Source organism: Meriones unguiculatus, chromosome 15 (assembly GCF_030254825.1).
Source record: "Meriones unguiculatus strain TT.TT164.6M chromosome 15, Bangor_MerUng_6.1, whole genome shotgun sequence".
Classification (NCBI taxonomy): Eukaryota; Metazoa; Chordata; class Mammalia; order Rodentia; family Muridae; genus Meriones; species Meriones unguiculatus.
The window spans coordinates 50,838,693-50,852,042 of NC_083362.1; the positions used below are offsets into that span (position 1 = coordinate 50,838,693).

At 46.8% G+C, this 13,350-nt stretch overlaps 2 pseudogenes; one reads left to right on the forward strand and one right to left on the reverse strand.

Annotated features, from left to right (window-relative positions):
- Positions 1-3,089: 3,089 nt before the first annotated feature.
- LOC132647947 (high mobility group protein B1-like) lies at positions 3,090-5,968 on the reverse strand (annotated as a pseudogene).
- Positions 5,969-7,441: 1,473 nt separating this feature from the next.
- On the forward strand, positions 7,442-11,325 carry LOC110555346 (large ribosomal subunit protein eL19-like; annotated as a pseudogene).
- Positions 11,326-13,350: the final 2,025 nt, after the last annotated feature.

Below are 13,350 nucleotides of genomic sequence, written 5' to 3' on the forward strand. Positions count from 1 at the left end.
GGACTCTGCCAGGGAGCAGTGCTGTGCAGTGCGCCTAAGACAGCTACAGCCAGCAGGGACAGAGCCGTCTGTGTTTCCCACTGCGGTTCTTTCCAGGCTGGAGTGTAGAAGAGCTACGGGGAGGGTCCAGGGTAGGCCTCGGACGATTTGACTCTCTTTGTACCTCATACTCTCCTAACAGTGTCCCCAAGCCTTCCTTTAATTTTGCTGTGGCGGGAAGAGGGACTTAGCTTTGGGCTGACAAGATTCGTAGGAGCTGGTCATGGATGTTCCAGTGTGCTTTTCTCTGGACACATCTGTGGCTTGGCCTCATAACGGTTAAGTGTAAGAGCCGTGATCAGGTGTTCTTCGCAGGGGGAACTTACTTTTGCAGATGAGTCTTGATTTATAATGAGGTGACACCTTGATAAACACATTGTAAGATGAACACATCTTAAATTGAAAACAGATTGAATACGCCTAAGCTGCTGCACATTGTTGCTTAGCAACACTCTGCGCAGCAGAGTACCATTTTTTTTTCTCCCTCCTGGTGATTACGTGGCTGACTGAGAGCTATGGCTTGATGCTCTGCTTGGTGTCTGAAGTGTTTGTTATATCTCTAATCCAGGAAAAGATGAAAATTTAAAATACGAAGCACAGTTTCTGCTGAATGCACATAGCTTTCTCTCCCAACCTAAAGCCCCGATTCCGAAGCTTATCACCCAACATCTGTGTGTGTCTGTACTCCCAGACGCCATGGTCCCTGTCTGGTTTCTTATCTCGTTTATTCCTAGGGAGATAGCTACTGCCTAGGAGAGTGCTGGTGGCAAGAAAGCCAGATCTAAGTTGTGTGGGTCAGGTGAGAGGGGAGGAGGCAGGAGAAAAAGCCTAGAGGACAACAGAATCGCTGCCGTGATAATTACAAACCCAGAGAAGAGGGCACCGCCAGAGCCAGTGGGAAGAAGAAACTGCCCAGAACAGAGGGGCAGACGGGGGATGAGGGGAAGGAGAAGAACAGGCTAGGTGTGGGTGGTGAACCTATAGGTTGATGGGCACACGGAGAGTCCTAGTTGGGGGCTTTGAGCAGGTAGCATGAGTTCTGTTGAGGTGGCTAGAGAGGGGTGTCTGAACTCTCTATAAGGGACTTGGGGATCAGTTGGGTAAGTCAAGTAGGTCGGATTCAGCTGTCCTCTAGGGAGGTTGCACCAGGGTAAGGCTGGGTAAGGCAGTGGACTGCATCTCTCACCTAGCGGGGCTGGGAAAACTGGCAACCGTATAAAGGTCCAGCAGAGACTGGACATGGATGCTGAGGCAGGTTAAAAGTAACAGTCCTTTACAGCTTTGTACTGTGGGATGTAAAGTCCACTGCCAGCTTTACCTACCCAGCACAGAGAATGGTAAGCAGACACAAGACACTGTTCCCCGTCATTTAATACCCTTACTTTCTGTTTGTTCAAAATAGCAAATGATTTTGTTTCAAACGAAAAGACAAACGAGCAAAAAAGAAAAGAAAAACACTACAAACTTGAAAAAAATGGAGTGAAGTAAGACCCCTTTCACCTACAAAATGTTTTCACAGCGTTTATGAAACAGTTGGGAAAATACATTCATTTAGAAGCCAGGGAGATGCAGCTCAGTGGTAGAATGTCTGCCTGGAATATGCAGAAGACCCTCAGCGCTGAAAAAAGACTGTCAGAAGGCGAAGAGCTCAGTGGGAGGGCAGGGCAGGGTCCCTGCTATTAGCTGGCCTCTGCCTCTTCTCTTCAGCTCCCCCAACATTGGCGTTTCATTTTTAAAAGCTGGTACTTTTTAGACGGCATCGCTCTGGCTGCACCTGCCTCTTGAGTTCTGAAACTAAAAGCCTGCTTCATTACTGCTGCCACTCGGCTGGCATCCTTTTTATTTCCTCTCCTCGGCAGGCAGATTTTGTTTTTGGTTAGTTCAGCTTATTTATTTTCCCTTTGTTCCTCTGAATTTCTTTCCTTGCATTTTTTTTTTCGGGTTTGAGATCTGTCTCTTCCCCATTGATTAAGAATGTATTTATTGTGTATGCACGCACACTTGCTGCAGTGCGTATTTGGAGTTCAAGGCCAACCTGCAGATGTCGGTTCTCTCCGTGGAGCTGTGGCTCCCCAGGCTTTCACATCCTCAAGGTTGACCAGTGCCCTCACCTGCCTAGCGATAAAAGCTGGCCCGATTTGTCCTTTGTCTACTGCGCTTTGCGGCTTCATTTACACTTTCTTAGGGTACAGCTGGCTGCCCTTCCCTGCTCTTTCACCTACACCCAGCTCGCTCTTGGGGACCCGGGTCGTTTACAGGATCTTGCAGGCTGGTGTAGACTTTGGGTGCTTAGACTCTTTTCGTTCATGATTTTAATTCTGCTGTGGAGTTTGAGCCCATAGTACGTGAGTGCTATGAAAATGCCCTACTACGGAGCGGCACTGATATTTCCTGCATTTTCGTTTTGTATTTGTTCGTTGTAGGAAAGTATGGATTTTGTAAGGACATGTTTGTGCATACTTTCGTCATATTCACACCACTTGTTTCTTTTTCTCATCCTTTCTCTTTTTCAAACACGACCCTTCTTTTAATGTCTTTTTTTAAAATAAAAAAAAATTGTATTTACTTAGAAGCATTCAGGATGTCAACAAAACAGCCGCAGTTTTTTTTTTTTTTTCCAACTACAGAGTGGTATTCAGCTAACACAATTATCTTCTTATAAGGTGCATCCCAGACAACTGAAGACGGAAAAAGAAGAAAAAAGAAAAAAAAAAAAAAAAAAACGAAAACAAAAAAAAAAAGAAATCCTACCGTCTCCATATGTAACTAATTTGTGCTGTGCCCCAACAACCTGCTTTAAGTTTTCCTGCCAGTTTACAACCCCAGACTGTACCAGGCAAGGTTAGTGGCCGCTGAAAATACCACCAGGACAGGGCTGTCTAAAAACACATTCGGCAGTATGCTAACTGTACAAAAAAAGACACTGTACAACTTAAAAACAAATCTTGCACAGCCTTACATTTCAATTTTCTTTCTTTAAAAGGAGTGAGTTGTGTGCAAGACGGTTAAATGCTTTATAGACAAGAAAAATAAACTGCACTAGAACCAACTTAGTCATCATCATCATCCTCTTCACCTTCCTCCTCCTCTTCCTGTTGCTTATCCTCTTCATCCTCCTAGTCCGTCATTTTCCTCTTAATTCTTTCTCTTGCTCTTTTTGGCCTTGACTACCCTGTTTTTCGTTTTTCGTGGCGTCGGGTTTTTCTTTAGTTCTGTAGGCAGCAATATCCTCCTTTTTCTCCTTCAGCTCGCCTAGCTTCTTTGCAACATCACCAATGGATAGAGCTGGGATGCTCTCTTTTGGTTTTGGGGCGGTACCCAGAACAGAACAAGAAGGCCAAAGGAGGCCTCTTGGGTGCACTCGGATCCTTGAACTTCTTTTCAGTCTCCCCTTTGAGTGGAATGTAGGTTTTCATTTCTTCCCCGTGGCGAGCCCCGTCACCTTTGCCAGCCTTCACATTTCCCCTATTCTTTCGCAGACGCAGTCCTTCCAGCTCTCTGAGCACTTCTTGGAGAACCTGGACGAGTTGAAAGACTTCCGGGAGCTGCTTCTTCCGGGTGCTTCTTCTTCCGGGTGCTTCCTCTTCCGTGTGCTCCTCGCAGCACGTTTGCACCTCGCGGTACGTTTGCTCCTCGCGGCACGTTTGCACCTCGCGGCACGTTTGCACCAAGAATGCATGTGAGAACATTTTGCCTCCTGGTTTCTTAGGCTCTCCTTTGCCGTCGTTTAGTTGATTTTCGTTGGCGAGGCACACAGAGTTCGCCCGCCCGCTGCCCGTCGGGCTCCCGCAGGCCCCTGAGCCCGTCTCTCTGGAGCTCAGTGTACTGCAGTCCTCCTTTCCTGCCTTTACAAAAGAAATACAGATTCCGTGTGTGAGCTAAAACGATTTTTGTCCTTCTGAATCTGCTACATTTTTCTTAACACGACAATCTCTGATTTCAAGCGTTTTTCTGTAGACATGATTTGTTTCTTTATGTGTGAATAATAAAAGTGCTATCACATTTTCCATTTTCTTTACCCACTTGGCTATTGTGATAATACTTTGATAGGTGTGTGTGTGTGTGTACCTTTATTGTAAGATTTGGTTTCTCTGTACAGGACGTTAGGTAACAACTGGGCAGAGGCAGGTATCAGTTTTTTCCTTCCTCTATATGGGTTCTGGAGAACTGAGGTCATCATCATCAGGCTTCGCAGCCCGCACTTTGCTTTCTTGCTTGCTTTTTCTTTCTTGTGTTCTCTTTCTCTTTCTTTTTTCTAGACAGAGTTTTTCTGTATAGCCCTAGCTGTCCTGTACTCACTTTGTAGACCAGTCTGGCCTAGAACTCACAGCAATCCGCCTGCCTCTGCCTCCCTGAGTGCTGGGATTATAGGCGGGCTCCACCATGTCTGACCGCCAGTGCCTTCCTTTACCTTCTGAAATATCTTGCTGGCTCGTTTTTAAAATTCCACTTAATTTGTCTTGTGTGTTCATGTATGCAACATTCGTGTCATGTCCAGAAAATGGCATTTCACAGCATTGCTTATTCTCAGGCTCGCTGGGACCTTTTTTTGAAACAAGAAAGTCTATAAAGAAAAGCTAGGGAGTGTTTGGCAGAGCCAGGTTTAGAGGCAGTAGGGAGATCTGGGAAGTTCTTTGGGAGTTCAGGCAGGGGAGTATCAAGTGCTGTGGCCTCTGATATCTGTGCCATTTGTAGACTATAAAGAGTTTTGCAACAGCTGACTTAAAAATTTATAATGATTTATTTTTATTTTATGTGCATTGGTGTTCTGCCTCTGTGTGAGGGTGTCAAATTCTCAGGAATTGGAGTTACATTTGTGAGCTGCCCTGTGGGTGCTGGGAGCATGAATCTGGGTCCTCTGGAAGAACAGCCAGTGCTCTTAACTGCTGAGACATCTCTCCATCCTGACTTAAATCGTTAGTGCAATGAAAGGAGAGTTTAAGGGCAAAGAGGAACTTAGAGATTTCAGACAAAGTCACTGGAAGAACAAAGGCGCCTGCCATGAAGCTGAATCAAAGAGTAACCTATTAGGGTAAAACGAATTTCGATACAATTCCTGAGAGGGTCTCTTTCTAACATTTTCCATAGTTGTTGAACTGAAAAGAACGTTATAAGGAGCTTTCTTTCCGTGGTCTCTGAAATGTCAGGAGTTTTGGGAAGTGGGACCGTGATGAAGCAGAGGATTAAACCTCTTTCTCACTGGTAATCTTGCAAGGACGGGAGTAAGAAGGGAGGAAGGTGCCGCTTATTTCGGAGACCTGGTGGGCACCCTTCAGGTTGCAGGATTATTACGCTGTTAAGGAGGCTGACCAATCACTGGCTGAGGAGGAGTGGGAGGTGATTGTAAGAATGGACTCTGAGCTCTCTCTCTTGAAAGCCAGTGACTCAGGATCTCCTGTTATTTTTCTTTACTGCACTGGCAATAATTTGATAAAGCACTCAATTTCAGAGCTTGCTGTGTTTTTGTTTTTTCCAATTTATTTATTTATTTATTTATTTATTTTACCTACAGTACCATAAAGCCTACCTCTTTAATTTTTTCTTTTTTTTTCTTTCTTTCCTTCCTTCCTTCCTTTTTTTTTCATTTCTTTTTCATTTTTTGGTTTTAGGTAGAGGTTTTCTCTGTGTCCTCGAACTCACAGAGATCCTCCTGCCTCTGCCTCCCCAAGTGCTGGGATCAAAGGCATGCGCCACCACGTTCAGCTTTCATTTTTATTGTAAGCGACTACTATCACGGTATTGGGGTAACGTCTGACATTCTCACATTTCGTTAGTATCGGCATGCTCGTGCACTTTCGGGCACACTTACGGGCTTATGCTCTGGTCTGCAGGGGTTGTCTGAGGAACCAGTTTCGAGCCAGGGTTCCTCCGCACTTTTTCCTAGTTGATGCTGACAGGTGAGGTATGCAGGGCTGTCTTTTCCATCCATAGTTTTGACTACATACACAGTTTTACTGGGCTAGATCCGAGGGTGCTACCCAGGTTGTTTTCTATCTCCCAAGTCTTCCACGGGAACCAGGTAGAGTTCTTGGCCCTCAAAGATCCTCAAAAGTGGCGATGCATTTGGCTTTTTTGATCGTAATGGAAGATTTCGAGGTTCTCTCCAATAGCTCGATACATTTGCTATGGGTAAAAGACTCATGGAAAGTTTGTCCATGACACAACTCAATTAAACCATTCGTTAAATTTTCGTTTACTGCTGGGGGTTTTGGAGAAATCCTTGGTGGTGGCGTGAAAGTTGTAGCAATACAAAGGTTTAAATTTGGCCGGTTAGCTCCAAATGCAGTGGCAGTGATATGTGGGGCTTGGCTTGTCCTGTGGTAGCGGTGGCATTGGCGGAGATGATGGTGGTGGCACAGCAGCACCTGTCCCTGTGTGTGTGTTTAGTGGAGAAAGATATTTGATGAAATATAGAGTTGCTTACGGGGGGGGGGGGGGGAGGGTTGGTGGGAGAAAATGGTTTTTTGAAACTAGAGCTTAAAAGCTTTACCAGCTTAAATGATATTTGGAGTATTTAGCCTTCTCTCCCGTTTCCTCATCCCAGATAAAACAAGGAGGCCGCCCTGGGCTGCAGATTTTGCTTTTGTCCCATCTCTCCCTAGATGGATGATTGGAGGATAACTTGGGAGCCTCAGAAGGGTCATTGTAAGTCAATGTTTTGCTACTGAGAAAACGGAGGATAGTGGCATGGTCTCGGCAAAGGTTACAGAAGCAAAGATTTGACCCAAAAGATTTGAATTGATGAAATGGTCCCTCGAAAGCAATTGGGTCACACGGAGAGAAGTCAGAAAGCCCTCATAGGGAATCAGGAGAAACCATTTCAGAGGTAGGGAGGGAACCCCGCTCAGCAAGGCTGTCCCAAGGAGGGAGTTTAGTTCCTGAGGTGGCTCTCAAGAGACTCCCAGAATCTACAAGTGGAAGGGCGGAGATTGCCCACCAAACAGCTAAGCAGTCCCCACCAGCAGTGCTGGCGGCTGGAAGGACAGACTTTCTGATTTGCGTTTGTTGTAGCAGTTTAAAGTGCCGGGGCTCAGCAATAAAGGCACTTGTGAAAACCTTGACAAGCTGAGTTTGATCCCGAGAATTCACTGTGGAAGGAGAGACTGGACTCCCTCTGGCCTTCACAGGGCACCACAGCACAGATGAGGACAGGTCTTTCCGCAACACGTACACAAATGTAAAAAAGTGGTAGAAACTGATGTTGTTTTTAATACCCATTGATGGGAGAGGAAAGAGTGAAGCCCTGTTATGTTACAGGGAATGGTAAAGGGAATGCAGAAAGGGAGAGAGAGAGAGAGAGAGAGAGAGAGAGAAAGGGAGAGAGAGAGAATGTCAAGAGGGTGTCAGAAGGGTGAGAAGAGCGGGTTGTGAAGGGTGGAAGGGTCTTGACCGCGGTCCAGTGATGGTCCGACAGCGCCCTGCTCCGAGTATTGCATTGCATCGCCTGCGCCTGCTCTTCAGTTCTTCCGCTGTATTAATGATAATAACCTGGGGGAGTTAGCCATTTCGTCCTTCTTTGTCCTCATATCCTGACTCGGGGAAGAGCCTCCTCTGCAGAAGCATCCTTGTGGATCCTAGACGTCGCCCCAGGGATGAAGAGGAGCTACAGTGATACAGTGAGGAGCACTAGAACTGAAAGACGTGAAGGGTGGGAAACTCGGGCCACCACTATGGCGACGAGGCTGGGATGGATGATCCTCTGACCTGCAGGACCTCAGCAGCCTGGCACTGCTTGAGAACAGGTGTGAAGCATCAGGCCTGAGACGCCAGACTGTGACTCCTCCTCCTCCCCGCCGCAGCGCAGGTCCTGACGTTGTTGCTAACAGGCAAAAAAAAAAAAAAAAAAAAAAGACCTGAGAATTATTATTCGGAAACGAATATCGACTTGCCGCGTAAAGCACGTCCATACTGTATCACTCATTTATTTATTATGTGTCTGTGCGTCTGCCTGCCAGAATTTATGTGCCCCACGTGCATGCATGAGGTGCCCACAGAGGCCAGAGGGCATTTGATGTGCTGGAGGTGGAGCACACACACTGCCGAGAGCCACCGTAGTGAGTGCTGGGAACTAGGTCCTCTGAAAGAGCACTTCTAGCTCTTAATTGCTGAGATGTTTTCTTACCTTCTAGTCTAACGCTGCCAAGACAGGATTTCTCTGGGTAGCCTGCACTCACTTTATAGATCAGGCTGGCCTCCTCGGACTCACAGAGATCTGCCTGCCTCTGCCTCCCCAAGTGCTGAAATTACAGGCGCGCGCCACCTCTAGTCTCACTTTAAAAAAAAAAAGGATATGCTTTATGCTTTTGTTCATTTTTTAAACTTTCTAAAAAAAAACATTTCAAACAAACGAAAACAAGTTATAAATTCTAAAAACCAAACTTTTAAACAACCAACCAGATAAAAACCTCAGGAAGCATAAATTCGTAACAGCCTTCAACAGCTTTTTCCGAATCCACACTTGACTTTTCGTAGTGACTGTTTAAGTGTTTTCTAGCAAGAAAAGGCGCACACGATTTCCATGTAAAATAAATCAGTACAGTTTTCAGGCTCCGAAGCTCGGGAGTTGGTTCTGGCACGCAGATTTTGTAGGAGTATATGAAACAAATATTCGTCCTGGGCATTCACAACCGGTTTATTTCTACACGTGTAAGTTTGAAACTCTTTTCCCAACGGAGGCAGAATTGGAATTATTCGAAGAAGCCTGGACTTGCTTAGAAATCCGGTGATTTAATGCCAGGGTGGTGCTACCCGTGCTGATGAAGTATTCCTTTCTTCAAATACTCAGATCTGATCAGATACTCCCAGCAAGGACTTGTGTGATTTCTTGGTCATGTTTTTTTTCACAGTGGGTCTGTTCTGTTCATCAGAGTAAAAAGCCACACCTGCTTGAGACAGTTGACAACTGGGTTTACAAACACCCAGTTTGCTGCGGAAGATTTTGGCAGGCTGCTGTAATTAACATTTTTTTGTTCTCTTATTTGTTTTTTCCCCTGCGTGTTTCTGCATGATGCATGCATGTGGCACAGTGTTTGTGTGAAAGTCATCAGGGCGACTTGGGGATCTTGGTTCTGTCCTCCCACCGTGGGGATTGCAGCAATTGAACTCAGCAAGGAGGCTACCTTATTGACTGAGGCCGGTTTTTGGGTTTTTGTTTTGTTTGTTTTTATTACTAAGAATTGAGACCAGGATTTTTACAATCTAGGTAAGACAGCTGAACTACATTGAACTTATAATTAATATGTGTGCAGAGCTGGGGCACTAAACCATGAGCTATACTGTAAAAGTTCAAGGGCAATACATTTTAAAAGCCTTTTTGTTATCAGAACACATTGCAAATAGGAAGCATAAAAGTTGGCCTTGAATGGGTGCATCAAAACTGCATAAATGCTTTTCTATAGTTGCTATGAATCATTTGGAAGCCATACAAAATTTCGCAGAGAAGGAAACTGTTTTTCAGGCCACTGAGTGAGTTTAAAGACCACTACAGACAAAACCCTAAAGCCTTTTGGGAGAATTAAGACACACCATCAGCTGCTGCACAGCTAGTGAGGGACAAATGTGCCGTTTTTCTCAGGACTTTTTTAAAAAAGAAAAAAAAAAACACAAAACAAAAAACAAAACACTTGCATCAACTTAAAGCCGCAAGAAAACAAAGCTGAGGAATTTCCCTGTTGTTTCTGAAAATCTGATTCTGAGTGAAATGCTATGAAAATAGTGCATTTTAAAGTCAGTGCCAAAATGAGGCTGACAAATTAAGATAGAATGTTGGCATTATTAAAACATAGTAATACAATTGTGACTCTTTTGTGTTGTGCTACAGTTCATTTTAATTCTAAGGATATTGAGCAAAATGCTACTTTTCATTTGATTCTTGTTAAATCTTACAATGTTTGGTGCTTCTGTGTATTATGTATGAACCAAATATGAACATGCTGTTTTGTAATTTAAGTTTATATGCTTAAATTACATATATACGTGTTATGTTTCTAGATTAAATGACTCATGCTCCAAAGAGGGGGCGGAGGGGAACAACACTCAGCCCTAAGGTCAGCAGGGGGCAAGAAGGCCCCCCCCCCCCCGCGAGCTACAGTTTACCTAAGAGGACCTTCTTGCCTCCCACAGAGATGGGGAGGCCAGGGATGGGGTGGCAGCCGCTTGGGTCCTCACACGGACACCATCAGTGACCTTTGGTTCATAGGAAAGGACCTTTTATTCTTGCAAGCGCTACGTGTTTATCATTTCCAGCCTATTTTAGAAAATGGCCTGCAAGGAGGCATTGGGGGCTCATCAGGTATGTTGGGTAGAGCAAATAGGAAATTTCCTTGGGGCTCTCGGCGTTCTCAGGCAGTCCCTTTTAGGGCTGTGGTGGGCATCCTAATGACGTTCTTGGTCTTCTCCAGGGCAGCCTTCTGGCTCCAGTGTCCTCATTGTAAGCCTCTGAGGTGTGCTTTGCCAGGACCTCTTGTTTTGCAGTCTTTCCTAGTGATTTCTTGGCGACCCCTGCGTGGAACTTTCGGAGACGCTGTTGCAGGACTGTGCACTGCGCAGAGACAGGCTGCGTCGCTCTTAGGAGCGCTCCGTGCAGCAGCGTGCGCGCGCAGCTGAGGCTGGGAAAGTACGCACACTACCTGACAGGAGCATCTCAACAGCTTCCGCATTCTCAGTGTCTTCAGCGTCTTCTCAGGCTGCGCGGGCTGTCTGTGCGGTGAGTGCAGCTACACTGCTTGGTGTCCTAATAAGTGCACTTTGAGAGCTTTCCTTTCTCTGCTGCTGCATCCGCAGCCATGAGTATGCTCATGGCTACCGAAGAGGCTTGCCTCTAGTGTCTTCTACTGTGGCAAAAACAAAGTCTGGTTAGACCTCAATGAGACCAACAAAATCAGCAGTGCCAACTCCCGTCTGCAAATCAGGGCTGATCATCCGAAAGCCTGTGACGCTCCATTCCCGGGATTCGGGAAAAACACCTTGGCTCGACAACGTAAGGGCAGGCATGTGGGCATCGGGAATCAGAAAGGCACAGCCAGCACTGGGATACCCACCAGAGAAGGTGACCTGCATGAGAAGGATGAGGCTCAAGAAGACTGCCCACCATATGTATCACAGCAGGTTCTCATGGAGCACATCCACAAACTGAAGACAAAGCCTGCAAGAAGCTCCTGGCTGATAGGGCTGAGGCTGTCTATTCTAAGACCAATGAAGCATGGCAGCTCCGCAGGAGCGGGCACCCCCAGGCCAAGAAGGAGGAGATCCTCAAGACTGTCCATGGAGGAAGAGACCAAGAAGTGAAGCTTCCCTCGTGTCTGTATATAGTGGCTTGGCTGTGGCCTCCTGTGAATTAGTCATTAAAAATAAAAACAGCAGCAGCAGCAGCAGCAACATCCGCACCTTTCTTTTTCTTTATTGTCGTGCTGAACCTGGCCAGGCCTTATGTATGTTAGGCAACCGCCCACTGCTGAGCTGTGTCTAAGTCCCCCAGACTTCTATTCAGAAAGTGTTTAATAGGCCTTAGATATGGCACCAGGGGTAAAGGCACCTTTTGTCAGGCCAAAGGAGCCGAGTTCCATCCCCAGCTCCGAAAGGTGGAAGGAGAGAACTGAGCTCCACAAACTGTTCTCTGACCTCCACGTTGGAGTGTGGTGCATGTGCGCGCACACATACGCATGCTAGGTTAAAAAACAAACAAACAGATAACAAGATGATGGTGCATCCAGCACACAGTAGGCCGACAAGATGGCGGCACCCACGGTCAAACCTGGTGACCCGAATTTCATCCCTGGAACTCAGGTAGAGGACCAGCTGCTGCAAGCTGTATTCCGATCTACACACACTTCATGGCACACATGCGCCACAACAAAAAGGTGCTGTGGTATGTGCGCACATGGTGAGGGCATGCACAGTCGCACATGCCCACACACAAATAAAAAGAATGTAAATAGTTGTGAGGGGAAGGCAGATTTTTATCCTTTCCTCCTTCTCCTCTAGCTCCCCAGACAGAGGAGGCACACAGCCTCTCAGAGCCGGGAATGGAAGTACCTAAGCAAGGTAGGCCAGCGGAGGGAGGTGAACAATGGACAGGAGACTGCCCTGCAGTGAACAGGCATGGCAGGCAAACAGGTATGTAAGTACACAGGACTGGCTAGTTAGAATGGTTTTAGTAGCCTCTGCCTACTGGGTGACTCCTCAGCAGTCCTCCCTGGGTCTTTGGAGTCCTTAGGGGAGACAGCTTATTAAAGAGGTGATTGGGAGCTGTGAATAGGGGATGGTGGTTTTGCATAGCAAAGCAGGCGTGTTGGAGTTAAACCTGTGGAGTCAGTTACGTCCAGGGAAAAGCAAACTGCTCAGGCGACGTGCCCAGCTTCGTCAGAAATAGGGAAACGAGGGCTCGGTGGGTTCAAGTGCTGGGAGTCTGGAGGTCGATGCTCAGGCCATAGCAGGAGCAGAAAACCAACCCCTCCAAATAGTCCTCTGTTCTCCACACTCTCTGCCATGGCACAGTCCCATTGTGGTGCGCGCACGCACGCACGCACGCACACACACACACATCACCGCACACACCGGCGCATTTGCATCACGGTGCCCACACTCAGTGGCACACTCATACAGTGGCACATGCTGGTTGTTGCACACACGTTGGCACGTGCATGTCCTGGCACAATTGTTGCCACAGCACACTCACTTCATGGCTAGTGCATCCCCGCACACGTATACACATAAAACGAATATAGTGAAAATGAAATAAAAATAAAAAATAGGGACTGCGGCCACGCTCAGCGGGAACGCGAAAGTTCAGCATCCCCGGCCGGAGCGCAGTTGCCTCAGCATGGAACTGTAGAAGAATCAGTCCAGCACTCACGGTGTCTTGATGGTATAGCTTCTTTAAAAAAAAAAAAAAAAATTATTGCTTTTTGCGCATCTCGATGTTTGAATGCCAGTGATTTAGGAGTACGGTCTGTGGAAAATAAAATCAGCCTCGAGGTTTTCCTTCTTGAGCAATTAGCTCTCTTTGGCGGCGCCCGCCCGCCCTGGGGGGCAGTCAGCTGCTGCCAGTAGCTTCTGCCCGGCCACCTGCTGCTGGAGACACATCAAGACACATCATCGGGGCAGAGCGCGACAGCACTCTTCATACCCTTCGAGTGGTGTTTGGCCGCAAACATTTCGGCTGCCGCTCCGAGTGAAGAATGGAAGGCTTGTGGGTTTAGAGCCAGCGGCAGGGATAGCAAACAAGGTTTCCACGGGAATAGCAAACAAGGAAGGCTTCCACCGGGCAGGGTGTCCTACTCTTATCTGCGGGCTGCTGAGTAAGGGCAACTT